Genomic DNA, 22,831 nt, shown 5'->3' on the forward strand with positions numbered 1-22,831 from the left:
AAATGAAGTGAGAAAGGCAGGTTATGAATAATAATCTATATCTGAGGTCAGTCAGAGGTTATATCTAATAGACCACAGCTGAGACTTGGAGGCAAGGCAGTTTGAGAACTAACTTCCTTGGCTATTTTATTTCAGGGCCTTTAATTTCTATACGGGAGGAAAATTGAGATCATGATAACTATGCCCATAAATTAAAACCAGTTCCCTTTTCCTCAAAGAAATTTTTCTCAAAAACCTATAAGCTATTCCTAATCTCATTATCATTTGGTGGTGTCCAAGAAATAATTAGGATCAATGGGGAAAATTTTGCAGTAGGCAAAAGCTGCTTGTTGTGATACTGCTATTTTGGTTGTTAGTAATAGGGGGAGTAAATGGTAAGGGTTTGCATAGAGTGATGGTTGTTTGAAATGATATTTAAACTACATAACGCTCATCTGGCTTCAAACACTATATACTGAGAGGCTATAACTTTTATTTTATTATTTATTTATTTATTTGAGACAGGGTCTCACTCTGTCACCCACACAGCATGCAGTACTACAATCACGGTTCATTGCAGCCTCAAACTCTTTGGGCTCAAGTGATCCTCCTACCTCAGCCTCCCCAGTAGCTGGGACTACAGGCACGTGCCACTATGGCCGACTAATTCTTTTTTTTGAGACAGAGTCTCGCTCTGTCACCCAGGCTGGAGTGCAGTGGTGTGATCTCCACTCACTGCAAGCTCCGCCTCCCGGGTTCATGCCATTCTCCTGCCTCAGCCTCCCGAGTAGCTGGGACTACGGGTGCCCGCCACCACGCTCGGCTAATTTTTTGTATTTTTAGTAGAGATGGGGTTTCACCGTGTTAGCCAGGATGGTCTTGATCTCCTGACCTTTCGCCTCGGCCTCCGAAAGTGCTGGGATTACAGCTGTGAGCCACAGCACCTGGCCCTTTTTTTTTTTTTTTTCTTTTTTGAAATGGAGTTTCACTCTGTCTCCCAGACTGGAGTGCAATGGCGCAATCTCAGCTCACTGCAACCTCCGCCTCCTGGGTTCAAGCAATTCTCTGCCTCAGCCTCCCAAGTAGCTGGGATTACAGGTACCCACCACCATGCCTGGCTGATTTTTGTATTTTTAGTAGCGCTGGGGTTTCGCTATCTTGGCTAGGCTGGTCTTGAATTCCTGATCTCGTGATCCACCCACCTCAGCCTCTCAGAGTGCTGGGATTATGGGCGTGAGCCACTGTGCCCAGCCTAATTTTTAAATATTTTATAGAAATGGGGACTCCCTATGTTGCCTAGGCTGGTCTTGAACTCCTGCGCTCAAGCAACCCTCTCACCTTAGGCTCCCAAACTGCTGGGATTACAGGCGTGAGCCACTGTGCCTGGCCTATGAATTTTACATATGTGTATACTTTTAAAACAAACTCCAGATAGGTAATTTTTAATTAAAAACAAAAACTTTGCTTGTCCTCGTGAGTTTTTTCTTAAATTATGCATTTTAAAATTTCACCCCAAAATGACTACTTTTGGCTCTAATGTGCTGACATTGATATAAGGAGAAAAGTGAATCTATCACCAAATTTAAAATCTATAATCATCTCAAGTAAGTATAATTTTTCTAAAGGTAGGGCCTTATTAGTTAGGATTAGATACTGCCAATAGCTAACTAAGAAACTAATTAACAGCAAACCATCATGGCACGTGTTTACCTATGTAACAAACCTGCATGTTCTGCACATGTATCCCAGAACTTAAAGTATTAAAAAAAAAAAAAAAAGAAAGAAAGAAAAAGAAACTAATTAATAAAGACCAAAACAGCAACATTCATTCTCTTTTATGGAATGAAGTGCTGCCCATAAAAATTTAAAAATTTTTTTAAAAACCAAAATAAGAGCTCACGACAATAAAAACCCAAACTAAATGAAACAATATTTATTCTGTCATCTCAAAAATCATATTTTAAAATTTCAAAACTACAGATCAACTCAGTATTAAATAGCTTGTACTCAGATCAATTATTTTAATTCAGAAAATAAGCCTGGGCACAGTGGTTCCCACCTATAATCCCAACACTTTGGGAGGCAGAGGCAGGAGGATTGCTTGAGTACAGGAGTTCAAGACTAGCATGAGCATCAAAATGAGATCCCATCTCCACAAAAAAAAAAAAAAAAAAGGTTGGCTGGACGCGGTGGCTCACACCTGTAGTCCTAGCACTTTGGTAGGTCAAGGCGGGTGGATCACCTGAGGTCGGGAGTTCGAGACCAGCCTGGCCAACATACTGAAACCCCGTCTCTACTAAAAATACAAAAATTAGCTGGGTATGGTGACACATGTCTATAATCCCAGCTACTCGGGAAGCTGAGGCAGGAGAATCGCTTGAATCCGGGAGGCCGAAGTTGCAGTAAGCCAAGATCATGCCACTGCACTCCAGCCTGGGCAACAGAGCGAGACTCTGTCTCAAAAAAAAAAAAAAAAAAAAAAGACAAAGAAAAAAGATTAATTCAGGAGATAATAATTCCCATTTGTGGACCTTTTAGAGATTCTCTTGATTGATCCCGACCTCAACTTGTATACTGATGGAAGTTCCTTTGCAGAGAAAGGACTTCAAAAAGCGGGGTATGCAGTGGTCAGTGATAATGGAATACTTGAAAGTAATCCCCTCACTCCAGAAACTAGCGCTTAGCTGGCAGAACTAATAGCCCTCACTCGGGCACTAGATTTAGGAGAAGGAAAAAGGGTAAATATATATACGGACTCTAAGTATGCTTACCTAGTCCTCCATGCCCATGCAGCAATATGGAGAGAAAGGGAATTCCTAACTTCTGAAGGAACACCTATCAAACATCAGGAAGCCATTAGGAAATTATTACTGGCTGTATAGAAACCTGGAGGTGGCAGTCTTACACTGCTGGGGTCATCAGAAAGGAAAGGAAAGGGAAATAGAAGGGAACCGCCAAGCGGATATTGAAGCCAAAAGAGCTGCAAGGCAGGACCCTCCATTAGAAATACTTATAGAAGGACCCCTAGTATGGGGTAATCCCCTCCGGGAAACCAAGCCCCAGTACTCAGAAGAAGAAATGGAATGGGGACCCTCATGAGGACAGAGTTTCCTCCCCTCAGGATGGCTAGCCACCGAAGAAGGGAAAATACTTTTGCCTGCAGCTAACCAATGGAAATTACTTAAAACCCTTCACCAAACCTTTCACTTAGGCATTGATAGCACCCATCAGATGGCCAAATCATTGTTTACTGGACCAGGCCTTTTCAAAACTATCAAGCAGATAGTCAGGGCCTGTGATGTGTGCCAAAGAAATAATCCCCTGCCTTATCGCCAAGCTCCTTCAGGAGAACAAAGAACAGGCCATTATCCAGGAGAAGACTGGCAACTAGATTTTACCCACATGCCCAAATCTCAGGGATTTTAGTATCTACTAGTCTGGGTAGATACTTTCACTGGTTGGGCAGAGGCCTTCCCCTGTAGGACAGAAAAGGCTCAAAAGGTAATAAAGGTACTGGTTCATGAAATAATTCCCAGATTTGGACTTCCCTGAGGCTTACAGAGTGACAATGGCCCTGCTTTCAAGGCTACAGTAACCCAGGGAGTATCCCAGGCATAGGTATACAATATCACTTACACTGCGCCTGGAGGCCACAATCCTCAGGGAAGGTCGAGAAAATGAATGAAACACTCAAATGACATCTAAAAAAGCTAAGCCAGGAAACCCACTTCACATGGCCTGCTCTGTTGCCTATAGCCTTACTAAGAATCCGAAACTCTCCCCAAAAAGCAGGACTTAGCCCATACGAAATGCTGTATGGATGGCCCTTCCTAACCAATGACCTTGTGCTTGACCAAGAAGCGGCCAACTTAGTTGCAGACATCACCTCCTTAGCCAAATATCAACAGGTTCTTAAAACATTACAAGGAGCCTGTCCCCGAGAAGAGGGAAAGGAATTATTCCACCCTGGTGACATGGTATTAGTCAAGTCCCTTCCCTCTAATTCTCCATCCCTAGATACATCCTGGGAAGGACCCTACCCAGTCATTTTATCTACCCCAGCTGCGGTTAAAGTGGCTGGAGTGGAGTCTTGGATACATCACACTCGAGTCAAACCCTGGATACTGCCAAAGGAACCCGAAACTCCAGGAGACAACGCTAGCTATTCCTGTGAACCTCTAGAGGATCTGTGCCTGCTCTTCAAACGACAACTGGGAGGAAAGTAACTAATATCGTAAATCCCCATGGCCCTCCCTTATCATATTTTTCTCTTTACTGTTCTCTTACCCCTTTCACTCTCACTGCAACCCCTCCACGCCGCTGTACGACCAGTAGCTCCCCTTACCAAGAGTTTCTATGGAGAATGCGGCGTCCCGGAAATATTGATGCTTCATTGTATAGGAGTTTATCTAAGGAAACCCCCACCCTCACTGCCCACACCCATATGCCCCACAACTGCTATAACTCTGCCAGCCCTTGCATGTATGCAAATACTCATTATTGGACACGGAAAATTATTAATCCTAGTTGTCCTGGAGGACTTGGAGCCACTATCTATTGGACTTACTTCACCCATACCGGTATGTCTAATGGGGGTGGAGTTCAAGATCAGGCAAGAGAAAAACACGTAAAGGAAGTAATCTCCCAACTGACCCGAGTACATAGCACCCCTAGCCCCTATAAAGAACTGGATCTCTCAAAACTACATGAAACTCTCCGTACCCATACTCGCCTGGTAAGCCTATCTAATACCACCCTCACTGGGCTCCAGGAGGTCTCGGCTCAAAACCCTACTAACTGTTGGATGTACCTCACCCTGCACTTCAGGCCATACATTTCAAACCCTGTACCTGAACAATGGAACAACTTCAGCACAGAAATAAACACCACTTCCGTTTTAGTAGGATCTCTTGTCTCCAATCTGGAAATAACCCATACCTCAAACCTCACCTGTGTAAAATGTAGCAATACTATAGACACAGCCAACTCCCAATGCATCAGAGGGGTAACTCCTCCCACAAGAACAGTCTGCCTATCCTCAGAAATATTTTTTGTCTGTGGTACCTCAGCCTATCGTTGTTTGAATGGCTCTTCAGAATCTATGTGCTTTCTGTCATTCTTAGTGCCCCCTATGACCATCTACACTGAACAAGATTTATACAATCATGTCGTACCTAAGCCCTGCAACAAGTACTCATTCTTCCTTTCATTATCGAAGCAAGAGTGCTAGGTGGAGTAGGTACTGGCATTGGCGGTATCACAGCCTCTACTCAGTTCTACTACAAACTGTCTCAAGAACTAAATGGTGACATGGAATGGGTCGCCGACTCCCTAGTCACCTTGCAAGATCAACTTAACTCCCTACAGCAGTAGTCCTTCAAAATCAAAGAGCTTTAGACTTGCTAACCGCCGAAAGAGGGGGAACCTATTTATTTTTAGGGCAAGAATGCTGTTATTATGTTAATCAATCCAGAATCGTCACCGAGAAAGTTAAAGAAATTTGAGATCGAATACAAGGTAGAGCAGAGGAGCTTCAAAACACTAGACCCTGGGGCCTCCTCAGCCAATAGATGCCCTGGATCCTCCCCTTCTTAGGACTTCTAGCAGCTATAATATTGTTGCTCCTCTTTGGACCCTGTATCTTTAATCTCCTTGCTAAGTTTGTCTCTTCCAAATCGAAGCTGTAAAACTACAAATAGTTCTTCAAATGAAGCTCTAGATACAGTCCATGACTAAGATCTACCACGGACCCCTGGACCAGCCTGCTAGCCCATGCTCCGATGTTAATGACATGGAAGGCATCCTTCCCAAGGAAATCTCAACTGCACAACCCCTCCTACGCCCCAGTTCAGCAGGACGCAATTAGAGCGGTCATTAGCCAACCTCCCCAACAGCACTTGGGTTTTCCTATTGAGGGGGGGAAGTGAGGGACAGGACTAGCTGGATTTCCTAGGCCGACTAAGAATCCCTAAGCCTTGCTGGGAAGGTAACTGCATCCACCTTTAAACACGGAGCTTGTAACTTAGCTCACACCTGACCAATCAGGTAGTAAAGACAGCTCACTAAAATGCTAATTAGGCAAAAACAGGAGGTAAAGAAATAGCCAATCATCTGTTGCCTGAGAGCACAGCGGGAGGGACAATGATCGGGATATACACCCAGCCCTTCAAGCCATACCCTCTTTGGGTCCCCTCCCTTTGTATGCTGTGTTTTCACTCTATTAAATCTTGCAACTGCAAATAAATAAATAAATCCCAACTGTGATTTTGAGGTGCTCTAAGATACGGTACATTAATAGATAATAAATGTATTATTAATAACTGTATGCTATAACCCACTGTGAAGTATGAAAGTAGGTGGACAATAGTGCTTGACATCAGATGAGAAACCATCAATACTTTAAAATGTTTAGGAATCACCACTGAACATGTGAAAATTACATATGCACGATTGTTCTGGTGTAATTCGTGAGTCACAGTTTATTCATTTACAGAGACAAACAGCATTTATAAACGTTAGAGTAGTGTGGTCCTCAAAGTGTGGTCCGTGGACCAGTGGCATCCCCTGGGAACTTGCTAGAAGTGCAAATTCTTGGGCCCTACCCCAGACCAACTAACCGTATCAGAACCTACAGGTCAGCATCCGTTAATCTATGCTTTCACAAGCCCTAAAGGTTGAGAATCACTGTGGTACAAGAATAAAACAGTAATTAACAAATTGGCAGGACTGCTAAAACAAAACTAAAGAAAACCTATACCAGCCTGGGCACCATAGTGAGATCCCATCTCTAAAAAAAATTTTTTTGAATTAGCTGGGTGTGGTGGCATACACCTGTAGTCCCAGCTACTGGGGAGGCTGAGGTGGGAGAATCGTTTGAGCCCAGGAGCTCAACACTGCAGTGTGCTGTGATAGCACCACTGTACTCCAGCCTTGGTGACAGAGCAGGACTCTGTCTCAAAAAAAAAAAAAGAAAACTACAGACATTTCCTTTTTTTTTTTAGAGGCAGGGTCTTGCTCTGTCACTCAGGCTAGAGTGCAGTGGCATGATCCTCGTTCACTGCAGCCTCAAACTCCTAGGCTCAAGCAATCCTCCTGCCTCAACCTTCCAAATAGCTGGGACTACAAGCATGCACCACTATGTCTGGCTACTTTTTGTTTTTTTGTACAGACAGAGTCTCCACATGTTGCCTAGCCTAGTCTCAAACTCCTGAGCTCAAGTGATCCTCCCACCTTGGCCTCCCAAAGGGTTGGGATTATAGGGGTGAGCCACTGAGCCCAGCCTAACATTTCCTGAAAGTGAACTGGAGATTACTTTAGCTAACTTTTATCTTTAAAACTAGAATCAGCTGGGCGTAGTGGCTCATGCCTGTAATCCCAGCACTTTGGGAGGACAAGGCAGGTGGATCACGAGGTCAGGAGATCGAGACCATCCTGGCTAACACGGTGAAACCCCATCTCTACTAAATATACAAAAAATTAGCCGGGCGTAGTGGCGGGCACCTGTAGTCCCAGCTACCCTGGAGATTGAAGCTGGAGAATGCCGTGAACCCAGGGGGCGGAGCTTGCAGTGAGCAGAGATCACGCCACTGCACTCCAGCCTGGGCTACAGAGTGAAACTCCATCTCAAAAATAAAATAAAATAAAATAAAACTAGAATCAAATATAAAAGTATCATGCAACGTGAGCCAAGGTCGCCACTACACTTCAGCCTGGTGACAGAGCGAGACTCCATCTCAAAAAAAAAAAAAAGTACCATGCAACAGAAAAAATTTACTGTCTAAATGTACTATACATTTCTCCCTTGAAATATTAGGTCTTAAAAAAAGTTCAAGACCAGCCTGCTCAACATGAGCAAACCCCATATCTACTAAAAATACAGGCCAGGCGCAGTGGCTCATGACTGTAATCCCAGCACTTTGGGAGGCCGAGGCGGGTAGATAACCTGAGGTCAGAAATTTGAGACCAGCCTGGCCAACATGGCAAAACCCCGTCTCTACTAAAAATACAAAAATTAGCCGGGCGTGGTGGCGTGTGCCTGTAATCCCAGCTACTCAGGAGGCTGAGGTAAGGAGAATCGCTTAAACCTGGGAGGTGACAGAGCAAGACTCTTAAAAAAAAAAAACCTTTAAAGGGCTCCCATTATTTTTGGCCAGGCACAGTCGCTAATGTCTGTAATCCCAGCACTTTGGGAGGCCAAGGCGGGTGGATCACCTGAGATCAGGAGTTCAAGACCAGCCTGGTCAACATGGTGAAACCCCATCATTACTAAAAATACAAAAAATTAGCCAGGCGTGGCAGTGGGCACCTGTAATCCCAGCTACTTGGGAGGCTGAGGCATGAGAATCGCTTGAACCCAGGAGGCGGAGGTTGCAGTGTGCTGAGATTGCGCCACTACACTCTAGCCTGGGTGACAGAGACTCCCTCCGTCTCAAAAGGAAAAAAAAAGAAAGAAAGGAAGAAAAAAAGGCAGAGAGGGAGGGAAAAGGGGAAAAGGGAGGGAAAAAGGAAGAAAGGGGGAGGGAGGGGAACGTTCCAACAGACTGACCACACTGAAGAACATCAAAAGTTACAACAGCAAAAAGCCTATTTCACATTTACAGCAGTAAATAGTTAAGTTTAAAAATAACAGTAGATCCAAAAAATAAAATCCCATCCCAACTAACAGAACATAATGGGTGCCTTCTTCACAAGGTAAATAAACAAGGCACTCAGGTGCAGATTCCAGCTTGCAGTCTGACTGAAGTTAGGTGACCACACAAAAGAGAAAATCCACAAAAAAAGGCAGAATTCTTTGATTCCATGGGAGAAGAAAAAGAAAGAGTTAATAAAACATGGTTTCTGGGCTAATAAGTGAGAGTCTCAATAAGGCCAACTTCAAGTTCCTAGCTAAGAAGACCATGAAGGCAGCCTTCTCTAAACGGTTATGTAGATTGGAGGCAACTCAGTGTGAACAGCTAAAAAGCCTGTCCAGCAACTGTACTGAATAGTATTTCCCAGGCACGAGCCTACAGACCAACAGAAAAGAGAGGTCATGTATGGAAAATCACTGAGTAGCTGTCCAGACACTCTAGAAGCTACTCCACAGCCTGTCTCACTTCCACTGATTCTAATCCTGAATTAAAGAGAGAACACAGTTGAGTACCATTGTTAGACTCTTTGTTCACTTCAGGTTATCCACCCTAAATCTGCCTATATTATTTTGTGGAAGTCAACTTTTAACACAAAAGCCTACAGTTTGATATTTTACAACATGAACAAAATTTTTATCACATTGTAAACAAGAAGGAGTATTATTTGTAACTGACCTCTTATAATTCTTACTGTCTGAGTAGATATCCACCTCCAAAAAGAACTAAAGAGAGAAAAAGAGAGAAAGATTTTAAGGTTTGTTTTTTTTTTAAGAAACAAACTTTTGTCAATTCCTGTTTTGCTCAGCATAATACAAAGGTAATAATATACAAAGTATCTATTTTTCTGGTCAAATCTATTATTTAACTTAAAGCACAAGGTTTAGCAGTTTAACTATTATTTGTTCAATTCTGTAAATCAAACACATTACATACTTTATTGTTTATGAAAATATTAAACAATAGAAGAAGCTTACCATTTCACAAGGTGGCTTTTCCTATTGTATACTCGATGAATACATTTCAACATTTTCATTTCTAATATTTCATCAAAAAAGAGGTAGTGGGGAGAAAAGAACCACTAGATTCTCTACAAAATTCACTTAAGCTCTGATTATGTTTTCAAGCGGTTGCACCTACCCACAAAGGTTGGGAGCCAGGGGGAAGACAGAGCACCCATTATACTAAGTCCCTAAACTGTAAGAGATCAAAGAGTCTCTAGCAGCTCCCCAAATCCTGGGTTTCCTTCTTAAGCCTGACAATTTAAATGTATCTAGGGTAGAAATTCTCAACTCTGATTATGTTTAAGAATCACCTGTGGAGCTTTTAAAACTTGTACAAAGTCTAAACTCTACCCTAGATCTGCTGAATCAGAATTGCAGCTGGAGACCCAGGGATATCAACTTTTAAGTTCCACAGTTAATTGACACTGATGCAAATACACGGTTGAGAACCACTGGTTCAGGACAGAGAAGAAACAAAAGGAAAGAACCTCTCACACTGATAGGGCAATCTAACACTTCCAAGAGAGGACCCCTAAATGACAAGGGACAATATTTAGGATATTAGGACTTATCCAGTTATGGAGTCTGCGCTAGTATTATTCCCTACAATTGAGAAGAGGAAGGAAAAAGTTTAGATCATGTAACCAAAGATGCAGTGAAGCTGGAGTTAAAACCTAGGACCAACCAAGCTCAAACTTCGACTCTGTCAAGTATTGCAAGTGACCGCAGACTTGAACGGGTCACTTAACGTCTCTGTATATTTTACAGACAAGCCTCCTCATCTGTAAAAATAAAAAAGAAAGTCTTCAGTGGTGTGCACCTATAGTCCCAGCTACTTGGGAGGCTGAGGCGGAGGTGTGCTAGAGTACAGGAGTTGGAGGCTGCGGTGTGCTATGATCACACCTGTGAAAAGCCAATGCACTCTAGCCTGGGCAACATAGCAAGATCCCATTTCAAAAATAAATAAATTATTGAATAATTAAGTTTAAAGAAGGTCATTTGTACATCATGGGACTGCTGTGAAAACTAAGAATATATGAAACGATTTTGTAAACTATAATGCAATAGGCCAGTGTTTTTCAAATTATGGGTTACCACCCAGCAAAACATTAAGAAATCAATTTAGCAAGTTATAACCAATATTTTGAAAATGAAATAAGATAGAAATGTTAAGATATACCATAGTTTATGAGAGGATCTGTAGTTTTATAAATTTTTGTTTCAGTTATATATAGGTCATGATGTAAATGACATTTTATTACGAGTTGTGTCAAAAATGTCTTAAAGCAGCCAGATGTGGTGGCTCACACCTGTAATCCCAGCACTTTGGGAGGCCAAGATGGGCAGATCACCTGAGATCAGGAATCAAAACCAGCTGGGCCAACATGGTGAAACTTCGTCTTTACTAAAAATACAAAAATTAGCCAGGTATGGTGGTGTGTGCCTGTAATCCCAGCTACTCCGGAGGCTGAGACAGGAGAATCACTTGAACCCGAGAAGTGGAGGTTGCAGTGAGCACCCCACTGCACTGCAGCCTGGGCAGCAGAGCAAGACTCTGTCTCAAAAAAAAAAAAAAAAAAGTCTTAAAGCCACAACTAATCCTTACTCCCTCACTCCCTCCAGTTTATAACCTCACTAGACAGCAAAGACAGTCAGTTAAGTACATAAACCAATGATTCTTAAAACTGTCTCAACTGTTGGAAATTTGATAAAAGCTATGGACCTTTTCTTGACAAAAATGTACCTTCATACAAAATGTTCCTTGCATGCAGGTTTGGGATTCCTAAACTCCTGCCCTGAATTAGGTTAAGACCTCTTTCTCCAGAAAGAGGACTAAAAAAGAAGCTGACCTTTGGGGAAGGTTCGTATAATTGCTGTCTTAGTTCTAAAACAAGGCCTTTTTCCAGATCTAGTCTGTCTATTCAAATAAAAATTATTTTCTTCATTATATAAAATTGTTGACAATGCCAAATTCTCTTTTATTTAAAAAATATATCATGTGGCCAGGCGCAGTGGCTCACATCTGTAATCCCAGCACTTTGGGAGGCGACGATGGGCGGATCACTTGAGGTTAGGAGTTCGAGACCAGCTGGCCAACATGGTAAAACCCTGTCTCTACCATAACTACAAAAATCAGCCAGGGATGGTGGCAGGCACCTGTAATCCCAGCCACCAGGGAGGGTGAGGAAGGAGAATGGCTTGAACCCAGGAAGCAGACGTTGCAGTGAGCTGAGAATGCACCACTGCATTCCAGGCTGCGGAGAAAATAAGACTCTCTCTCAAAATATATATATATATATTTAAATATATATACATATATGTACTTTTTAAATACATACATACTATATATACACTATATATATAATGTATTCTTCAGCTTTTATTTGGAGACTCTTGAAAATTTTTGCAGAAGGCTCCCAAACTGTGCCTTATGTTCCTGAAAAGGCGGTAAAGCTAACTACAGCTAATGTATTTAAGAGTCAGCCTGGGCTAGGAGTGGTGGCTCATGCCTGTAATCTCAGCCATTTGGGAGGCTGAGGTGGGAAAATCCCTTGAGCCCAGGAGATCGAGACCAGCCTGGGCAATATGACAAAACTCCATCTCTACCAAAAAAAAAAAAAAAATTAGCTGGATGTGGTAGCACATGACCATGGTCCCAACTACTTGGGAGACTGAAGTGGGAGGATCACTTGAGCCTAGAAGGTTGAGGCTGAAGTGCCACTATACTCCAGCCTGGCCAACAGAATGAGACCTTGTCTCAAAAAAAAAAAAAAAAAAAAAAAAAAAAAAAAAAAAATCTGCCTGCATTTCATTCAGAGATTTTTTTCTTTTTCTTTTTCTTTTTATTGAGTCAGAGTCTCAATCTGTCACCCAGGCTGGAGTGCAGTGGTACAATCTCAGCTCAATGCAACCACTGCCTCTCGGTTCAAGCGATTCTCCTGCCTCAGTCTTCCAAGTAGCTGGAATTACAGATGCATGCCACCACACCTGGCTGATTTTTGTATTTTTAGTAGAGACAGCGTTTCACCATGTTGGCCAGGCTGGTCTCGAACTCCTGACCTCAGGTGATCCACCTGCCTCAGCCTCCCAAAGTGCTGGGATTATAGGCGTGAGCCTCTGCGGCCAGCCCAGATATATTTTTCTAAATAAATACAACAGATGTTACCAAATTTAGTTAGCATATTCTACTTGAACTCAAATTACACTGTATTTTCCAAGCAATTCTAATAAAGAGGCAGCAATTAGTTTTCGTAGCCACTGATAAAAGTATACAAGCTTATACAACATGTCCTTGCCTCTCAAGTCATAGTAAGTTCACTTAAATGTTTTCAAAGAGGCCCAGTGCAGTGGTTCACGCCTGTAATCCCAGTACTTTGGGAGGCCAAGGCAGGTGGATCACGAGGTCAGGAGTTCAAGGCCACCCTGGTCAAGATGGTGAAACCCTGTCTCTACTAAAAATACGAAAATTAGCCAGGTGTGGTGGCGGGTGCCTGTAATCCCAGCTACTTGGGAGGCTGAGGCAGAGAACTGCTTGAAACCAGAAGGTGGAGGTTGCAGTGAGCCAAGATTAAGCCACTGCACTCCAGCCTGGGCGACAGAGTGAGACTCTGTCTCAAAAACCAACAAACAAACAAAAGATGTTTTCAAAGAGAGTAAGTGAATTTGCCTTTTTCATTTTGTCATTTATTTTTTAATGAATTTTATTTTTTAATTCAGTGATTCATAGAAGGATTACAGAGAATTTTATTTTAAAAACTATTTTAATTTACCACAAGTTTTAAATTTTAAAATAACAAGAACTTGCATTCCAAATAGTGAAACAGATGCTGATTATTCAAAGATAAATAAGATTTGTCCCTAGTTAAGTGGCTATAGACATCTAAATATACAATTACAGTAGTATAATAATCTCTGAAAACACTTACAAAAAATATAAATAAAAAAAGATAAAAAATAAAAAAGAACTTAAAAAAATTTTTTAAAAAGAAAAAAAAACCCTCTAGGCCAGGTGTGGTGGTTCACACCTGTAATCCCAGTATTCTGGGAGGCTGAGGCAGCAGGATGGCTTGAGCCGACGAGTTTGAGACCAGCTTGGGCACCATGGTGAGAACCTATCTCTAAAAAAAATTGTTTTAAGTTAAAATAATAACGTTAATTTAAAAAATAATAATCTCTAGGTGTAGAAACACAAAAGAAGGGTACTTTGTCCAAACTTGGAGGTGGAGTAGGAAGATATTAGAAATGAATCTGGAAAGATAAGCAAGGAGAGAGAGGAAGAAGCATTCCATGTAAAAGGGACATTTGAATAAGAACCAGATGGTAGAAGATGCAAACTTATGAGAAATACTGGATATGAATGGTTATAACAGAGCTCGAGGTCATTTCCTTCAGGAGTCAGCTAGAAGTTTTTTTTGTTGCTGTTTGTTTTTTGAGACAGAGTCTCTCTCTGCCACCCAGGCAGTTTTCTTGGCTATGAACAGTGATCATAGCTCACAGCAGCCTCAAACTCCCAGGCTCAAGTGATTTTCCTAGCTCAGACTCCAAAGTAGCTAGGACTATAGGCACACGCCACTACAGCTGGCTAACTTCTTTTATTTTTAGTAGAGACAAGCCTGAACTTTAGTTTGAGACCAGCCTGAACTTGCTATGTTGTTCAGGCTGGTCTCAAACTCTTGGGCTCAAACAATCCTCCTACCTTGGCCTTCCAGTTTTGGGATTACAGGCATGAACCACCATGCCCAGCCGCTTTTTGTTTTTTTATAAACCAAGAGAGTATTCTTTTAGGGTACAGCAGTCAGAGGAAATAACATAATGTAACTCTCTGTCCCATTTCTCAGTCCAGGGATGTATAATATTTTTCAAGGATGTAGCTGGTAAAAGCTTTCATATCTTTCAAGAAATCTTTAAATAAATCTTGCCAAACTTCTGAAGAAAGATAGTGGGTTGGGCTGGGCATGGCAGCTCACAGCTGTAATCACAGTACTTTGGGAGGATGAGAAGGGTCGACTGCTTGAGGTCAGGAGTTCAAGACCAGCCAGGCCAACATGGTGAAACTCCGTCTCTACTAAAAATACAAAAATTAGCTGGGCGTGGTGGCATGCACCTATAATCCCAGCTACTTGGGAGGCTGAGGCAGGAGAATCGCTTGAACCCAGGAGGCAGAGGCCACAGTGAGCTGAGATCATGCCACTGCACTCCAGCCTGGGTGACAGAACAAGACTCTTTCTCAAAAAAATAAATAAAAATAAATAAATAAACTAAAAAGATATAACTCACAAAAAGACCAAAAAAGAAATTAAAAAGTCTGGGTAGACAACAGGAAGACAATTTTCTTGGAAAGCAGACAGAAGAGCAATAAATGACTAGGCAAGCCCAAGAAAACTGAATCATAGCCCAACTGTGGTAAACTTACAATCAACACAATTTATATCATAGAGTCCCCAAAATGTTCAGAAAGTGGAGGTGAAAGAGAGCTAAAGAAAATAAGGAGGATTGGTTGAAATTGTTTCCGAAGCTTCAGATCATTAGATTTTTCTCCCCAGTTAGTGAAGTCAGGTGCCTGCTGCCACCATCCTGAGACTTTAGGTTTATTCTCTAGAAAGGGTTAAACAGAGGGTTTCTAGACTGGGGGATACCAGCAACAGTAAGGGGCAGGGTACAATACTGAAAATGAATAAATTATGTCAATATATTGAGTAAGATTTCCTGGTCCTCTTTCCCTAATTGTCACCCTCCCAGAGAGAGATTAGAGGATCCTTCTTTTTTTTGAGACAGAGTCTCACTCTGTTGCCCAGGCTGGAGTCCAGTGGCATGATCTCGGCTCACCGCAACCTCTGCCTCCCAGGTTCAAGAGATTCTTCTGCCTCAGCCTCCCGAATAGCTGGGACTACAGGCCCGCACCACCACGCCTGGCTAATTTTTGTATTCTTAGTAGAGACGAGGTTTCACCATATTGGCCAGGCTGGTCTTGAACTCCTGACCTCGTGATTCACCTGCCTCGGCCTCCCAAAGTGCTGGGATTATAGGTGTGAACCACCGTGCCCAGCCTAGAGGATCCATCTTTGGAGAATCTGACCAGCTCAAGGAGAAAAAAAAACCTAAAGTTACTAACATCAACGTCCCTAATTGAGTTGCCCAACCAGATTATAATGTAGTAAGCTAACCATCTCTAATCAGCTTTCAATACTTCCTCTTAAATATAAACAGACAATAAAGATTACCAGATGTCTGAGAAAAACTTCAACACGAAAGACTAAAAACAAATAACTACCTGTAGATTTTAAAAAATGCAACTTGAAGAAAAGAGATTACAGGGAACAAGAAACCATTAAAAACTACAGGGGTCGAGGGGAGGGAAGCAACTTCACCACCTGTGTGGTATTTTCCCAAAAAACCCATGACCCTAGTCTAATCATGAGAAAATATCAGACAAATTTGAATTTAGGGACATTCTATAAAATACTTGACCAGTACTATTCAAAATCACTAAGCCATTACAAAAAAGGAAAGACTAAGAAACTGTAACAGATCAGGGGAGATTAATGAGACATGACCACTAAATACAATGTGGTATCCTACATTAAATGATGGAATAGAAAAAAAGCCACTAAAAAAGAAAAGGTACAGAAGGCCAGCATGGTGGTTCATGCCTGTAATCTCAACACTTTGGGAAGCCTAGGCAGGAGGATCACTTTTAGGAGTTTCGGATTACAATGAGCCATAATGGAGCCCCTGTACTCTAGCCTGGGTGACAGAAAGGGACCCTATCTCTGGAGGAAAAAAAAAGAAAAAAAACAGGAAATACAGTTTTATAGTTTAGTTACTATTATACCAATGCTAATTTTATAGTTTTGACTAAAGTATTATGGCTAGCTGGGCAGGGAGGCACGCACCTGTAATCCCAGCTACTTGGGAGGCTGAGGTGGGAGAATCACTTGAACCCAGGAGGCAGGGGTTGCAGTGAGCCAAGATTGTGCCACTGCACTCCAGCCTGACCGACAGAGCAAGACTCTCTCTCAAAAAAAAAAAAAAAAAAAAGTATTATGGCTATGTAAGTAAGATATTAACAATTGCCTACTTGAGGGTAGCAGATGGGAGGAGGGAAACGATAAGAAAAAATATCTTTTGAGGCCAGACGTGGTGGCTCATGCCTATAATCCCAGCACTTTGGGAGGCTGAGGCAGGCAGATCACCTGAGGTCAGGAGTTTGAGACCAGCCCGGCCAACATGGTGAAACCCCATCTCTATTAAAAATACAAAAATTAGCTGGGCGTGGTGGCACACAACTGTAATCCCAGCTACTAGGGAGGTTGAGGCACAAGAATCGTTTGAACCCAGGAGGTGGAGGCTACAGTAAGTTGAGATCGTGCCACTGCACTCCAGCCTGGGTGACAGAGCAAGACTTCATCTCAAAAAAGAAAAAAAAAGGAAAAATATCTATTGAATACTAGGCCTAATTAGTATCTGGGTGATGAAATTATCTGTACAACAAACGCCCATGAGTTTACATATATAACAAATCTGTACATGTACCCCTAAACCTAAAATAAAAGTAAAAAAAAAGGATATTGACGATTAGTAATCCCTGATCAAGAGTACCCAGGAACTCTATGTTCTACCTTTGCAACTTTTCTGTAAGTCTAAAATTACTATCTTGGCTGGGTAAGGTGGCCCATGCCTGTAATCCCAGAACCCTGGGAGGCTGAGGCGGGTGGATCACCTGAGGTCAGGAGTTTGAGACCAGCCTGGTCAACATAGTGAAACCCTGCCTCTACTAAAAATACAAAAATTAGCTGGGCACGGTGGCGAATGTCTGTAATCCTAGCTACTTGGGAGGCTGAGGCAGGAGAATTGCTTGAACCCAGAAGGCAGAGGTTGTGGTGAGCCGAGATCACACCACTGCACTCCAGCCTGGGCAACAGAGCGAGACTCCATCTCAAAAATAGTAATTAATTAATTAATTAATTAAAAAAAATTATTGGGCTGGGCGCAGTAGCTCACGCCTATAATCCCAGCACTTTGGGAAGCCAAGGAGGGTGGATCATCTGAGGTCAGGAGTTGGAGACCTGCCTGACCAACATGGAGAAATCCCGTCTCTACTAAAAATACAAAATTAGCTGGGTGTGGTGGTACATGCCTGTAATCCCAGTTACTTGGGAGGCTGAGGCAGGAGAATCACTTGAACCCGGGAGGTGGAGGTTGCAGTAAGCTGAGATCACGCCTTATACTCTAGCCTGGGCAGCAAGAGCAAAACTCCGTCTCAAAAAAAAAAAATTACTATCTTGAAAAAAATCTGAAGTCTAAAGGGACCATTGTTATTATCCTGAAAGAGCTAAGAGAAGATATTATATACATAAAGCACAAACGGATTTTTTTTTTTTTTTTGAGACAGGGTCTCACTCTGTCATGCAGGCTGGAGTGTAGTGACGTAATCACAGTTCATTATAGCCTTGACCTCCCGGGCTGATATGGTTTGGCTGTGTGCCCACCCAAATCTCATCTTGAATTCCCAGGTGTTGTGGGAGGGACCTGGTGGGTGGTAACTGAATCACTGGGGTGGGTCTTTCCCATGCTGTTCTTGTGATAGTGAGTAAGTCTCACAAGATCTGATGGTTTTAAAAATGCGAGTTTCCCTGCACAATCTCTCTCTTCGCCTGCTAACATCCATGTAAGACGTGACTTGCTCCTCCTTGCCTTCTGCCATGATTGTGAGGCCTCCCCAGCCATATGGAACTGTAAGTCCATTAAACCACTTTCTTTTGTAAATTGCCCAGTCTCAGGTTTGTCTTTATCAGCAGCATGAAAATGGACTAATACAGTAAATTGGTACCAGCAGAGTGGGTGACTGCCTGAAAAGATACCCAAAAATGTGGAAGCGACTTTGGAACTGGGTAACAGGCAAAGGCTGGAACAGTTTGGAAGGCTCAGAAGAAGACAGGAAAATGTGGGAACGCTTGGAACTCCCTAGAGACTTGTTGAATGGCTTTAACCAAAATGCTGATAATGATATGGACAATGAAGTTCAGTCTGAGGTGGTCTCAGATGGAGATAAGGAACTTCCTAAGAGCTGGAGCAAAGATGACTCTTGCTATGTTTTAGCAGAGACTAGCAGCATTTTGCCCCTGGCCTACAGATTTGTGGAACTCTGAAGTTGAGAGAGGTGATTTAGGGTATCTAGTGGAAGAAATTTCTAAGCAGCAAAGCATTCAAGAGGTAACTTGGGCACTGTTAAAGTCATTCAGTTTCAAAAGGGAATCAGATGGGGTGGAACCTCGCACAGAGCCCCTACTGGTACACTGCCCAGTGGAGCTGTGAGCAGTGGGTCACCATTCTCCAGACCCCGGGATGATAAGATTCACCAACAGCTAGCACCATGCACCTGGAAAAGCTGCAGACACTCAATGCCAGCCCATGAAAGCAGCCGGGAGGAAGGCTGTATCCTGCAAAGCCACGGGGGTGGGACTGCCCAAGACCATTGGAACCCATCTCTTGCATCAGCATGACCTCAATGTGAGACACGGAATCAAAGGAGATCATTTTGTAGCTTTAAGATTTGATTGCCCTGGCCAGGCGCAGTTTCACACCTGTAATCCCAGCACTTTGGGAGGCCAAGGCAGTTGGATCACAAGGTCAGGAGATCAAGACCATCCTGGCTAACACGGTGAAACCCTGTCTCTGCTAAAAATACAAAAAAATTAGCCAGGCGTGGTGGCGGGCACCTGCAGTCCCAGCTGCTCGGGAGGCTGAGGCAGGAGAATGGCGTGAACCGGGGAGGCGGAGCTTGCAGTGAGCCAAGATTGTGCCACTGCACTCTAGCCTGGGCTGGAGCAAGATTCTATCTCAAAAAAAAAAAAAAAAAAAAAAAGGATTTGATTGCCCTGCTAGATTATGGAATTGCATGGAGCCTATAGCCCCTTTGTTTTGGTCAATTTCTCCCATTTGGAACGGCTATATTCACCCAATGCCTGTATTCCCATTGTATCTAGAATGTAAATAATTTGCTTTTGATTTTACAGGCTCATAGGTAGAAGGGACTTGCCTTGTCTCAGATGAGACTTGGGACTGTGGACTTTTGAGTTAAGGCTGAAATGAGTTAAGACTTTGAGGGACTGTTGGGAAGGCATGACTGGTTTAGAACTGTGAGAACATGAGACCTGAGAGGGGCCAGGGGCTGAATGATATGGTTTGGCTGTGTCCCCACCCAAATCTCCTCTTTAATTCCCACGTGTTATGGGAGGGACCTGGTGGGAAGTAATTGAATCCTGGGGGTGGGTCTTTCCCATGCTGTTCTCGTGTTAGTGAATAAGTCTCACGAGTTCTGATGGTTTTAAAAACGGGAGTTTCCCTGCACAAGCTCTCTCTTTGCCTGCTTCCATCCATGTAAGACATGACGTGCTCCTCCTTGCCTGCCGCCATGATTGTGAGGTCTCCCTGGCCATATAGCACAGTAAGTCCATTAAACCTCTTTATTTTGTAAATTGTCCAGTCTCAAGTACGTCTTGATCAGCAGTGTGAAAACAGACTAATACACGGGCTCAAGTGATCCTCCTACCTCAGCCTCCTGAGTAGCCGGGACTAGGTGCACACCACCACACCCAGCTAGCTTTCTTGTAATTTTTGTGGAGATGGGATTTTGTCATGTTGCCCAGGCTGATCTCAACCTCCTGCTCAAGCGATTCTCCAGCCTCAGCTTCCCAAAATGTTAGGACTGCAGGTGTGAGTCACCACAGCTGGTCTGAAATATTTTTAAAATAACTGTTTTAGGCCAGGTGCAGTGGCTCCCACCTGTAATCCCAACACTTTGGGAGGTTGAGGCAAGAGGGCCACTTGAGTCCAAGAGTTCCAGACCAGCCTGAGCAATAAAGCATAATGCCATCCCTATTTATATATATACACATAAAATTTAACAAGAAAGAATTTTGAAAAGCTAAAAATATGATCACAGCAACGAAAAAACTCAGAAGAAGAAAACTCAGAAGATTGAAGAAAAGCTTTCACAAATCAGAATAGAAAGTCAAAGAAGGCCAGGTGTGGTGGCTCATGCCTGTAATCCCAGTACTTTGGGAGGCCAAGGCAGGCGGATAACCTGAGGTCAGGAGTTCAAGATCAGCCTGGCCAATAGGGTGAAACCCCAACCATACTAAAAATGCAAAAATTGGCCGGGTGTGGTGCTGCACACGTGTAATCCCAGCTACTTGGGAGGCTGAAGCAGGAGAAGTGCTTGAATCCGGGAGGCAGAGGTTGCAGTGAGCGGAGATCATACCACTGCACTCCAACCTGGGCAACAGAGTGAGACTCCGTCTCTCAAAAAAAAAGGATTCAAAGTGATGAACAACAGGAGAGAAAAAGAAGATTAGAGAACCTGTTCAGAAGGTCCAACGGAAGGTCCCAAAAGCAAGAACAAAACATAGGGCAAAAATTTTAATCTGGTAATCATGCCAGATTGCCATGGTCATTGATAGATTTCAAAGGCCCAACAAGTGCCTACCATAATGAATAAAAACGGACACCAAGGCACATAACTGAAATTTCAGAAACGGAACACAAGAAAAGATTCTACAAGCTTCCTGAGAGAAAAAAGTTCACATACAAATGATCAAGAATTTGAATGCCTTTCAGACTTATCAGAAATAACAACAGACGCTTGAAGGTTATTAAACAATGCCTTCAAAATTCTGAAGGAAAATTATTTTCAATGTAGAATTTTAGACACAACAGGTTGCTGATCAATTGTGAGGACAGGACATATTTTCAGATAGCAAAATCTCAAAATAATTACCTCTGAGAATAATGCAATTAGAAAACATAATTCATTTTACAAACACCAATGCAATAACTGATATTGGCAAATACCATAAATATATGTTAAAACCACTGGATAAAGGGTTTTCAGAAAACAACATATTCTTTTTTTTTTTTTTTTGAGACGGAGTCTCGCTCTGTCGCCCAGGCTGAAGTGCAGTGGCCAGATCTCAGCTCACTGCAAGCTCCGCCTCCCGGGTCTACGCCATTCTCCTGCCTCAGCCTCCAGGTAGCTGGGACTACAGGCGCCCGCCACCGCGCCCGGCTAGTTTTTTGTATTTTTTTAGTAGAGACGGGGTTTCACCATATTAGCCAGGATGGTCTCGATCTCCTGACCTCGTGATCCGCCCGTCTCGGCCTCCCAAAGTGCTGGGATTACAGGCTTGAGCCACCGCGCCCGGCCTCTTTATTATTATTATTATTTAGTTTTTTTTCTTTTTTTTGAGATGGAGTCTCGCTCTGTTGCCCAGATGGGAGTGCTGTGGTGTGATCTCGGCTCACTGCAACCTCCACCTCCCAGACTCAAGCAATCATCGTGCCTCAGCCTCCCAAGTAACTGAGATTACAGGTGTGTGCCCCAACATCTGGCTAATTTTTGTATTTTTAGTAGAGATGAGGTTTTGCCACAGTGGCCAGGCTGGTCTCAAACTCCTGTCCTCAAGCAATCCATCTGCCTCGGCCTCCCAGAGTGCTGGGATTACAGGCATGAGCCACCATGCTTAGTGAAAACAACATATTCTTACATATATATAACATATATATTATATATACACATATCTTACATATATATTTTACATATATAAGACATATCCTACATCTATATCTCTCTTACACATGTGTGTATGTATATATACATATCTTTATTTATTTTTTCTTTTTTTTGAGACAGTCTCACTCTGTTGCCCAGGCTGGAATGCAATGGCCCGATCTCAGCTCACTGCAACCTCCGCCTCCCAGGTTCAAACAATTCTCCTGCCTCAGCCTCCCGAGTAGCTGGGATTACAGGCACCCACCACCTCATCCAGCTAGTTTTTTTGTATTTTCAATAGAGACGGGATTTCACCATGTTGGCCAGGCTGGTCTCGAACTTCTGACCTCAAGTGATCCGCCTGCCTCAGCCTCCCAAAGTGCTGGGATTACAGGCGTGAGTCACTGCACCTGGCCATATTCTTATATATTAATTACAAAAGGGAAAAGGTATTTTTACAATGGAGAACCCTGACAGATACCATCTTAACTAAGTATTCAAACTATGTATCACCAATATTAGGACAAACTGACTTTATATACCTCTGGATGTGATGCAATAGAAGTATACAACAGGCTAGGCACAGTGGCTCATGCCTCTAATCCTGACACTTTGGGAGGCTGAGGCATTATTAGGACTGCTCAGGAGTTCAAGACCAGCCTGGACAACAA

The 22,831-nt window shown here is 42.9% G+C and overlaps 1 protein-coding gene across 4 annotated transcripts in view; it reads right to left on the minus strand.

Moving 5' to 3' along the window:
- ACACA (acetyl-CoA carboxylase alpha) overlaps positions 1 to 22,831 on the minus strand; it is a 338,866-nt gene that overhangs the window by 248,009 nt on the left and 68,026 nt on the right. For 2 of the 4 annotated variants that reach the window (XM_033183813.1, XM_033183816.1), the window contains exon 2: positions 9,285 to 9,331. The exons of 1 other annotated variant lie outside the window; for it this stretch is intronic. The gene's annotated coding sequence lies outside the window, so the exon portion shown is untranslated. Of the gene's footprint in view, positions 1 to 9,284; positions 9,332 to 15,559; positions 15,690 to 22,831 lie in introns of all 4 variants that reach the window. One more of the 4 variants, XM_033183814.1, reaches the window with a different exon arrangement.

The sequence above is a fragment of the Trachypithecus francoisi genome, unplaced genomic scaffold (assembly GCF_009764315.1).
Source record: "Trachypithecus francoisi isolate TF-2019V2 unplaced genomic scaffold, Tfra_2.0 Lachesis_group20, whole genome shotgun sequence".
Taxonomy (NCBI): domain Eukaryota; kingdom Metazoa; phylum Chordata; class Mammalia; order Primates; family Cercopithecidae; genus Trachypithecus; species Trachypithecus francoisi.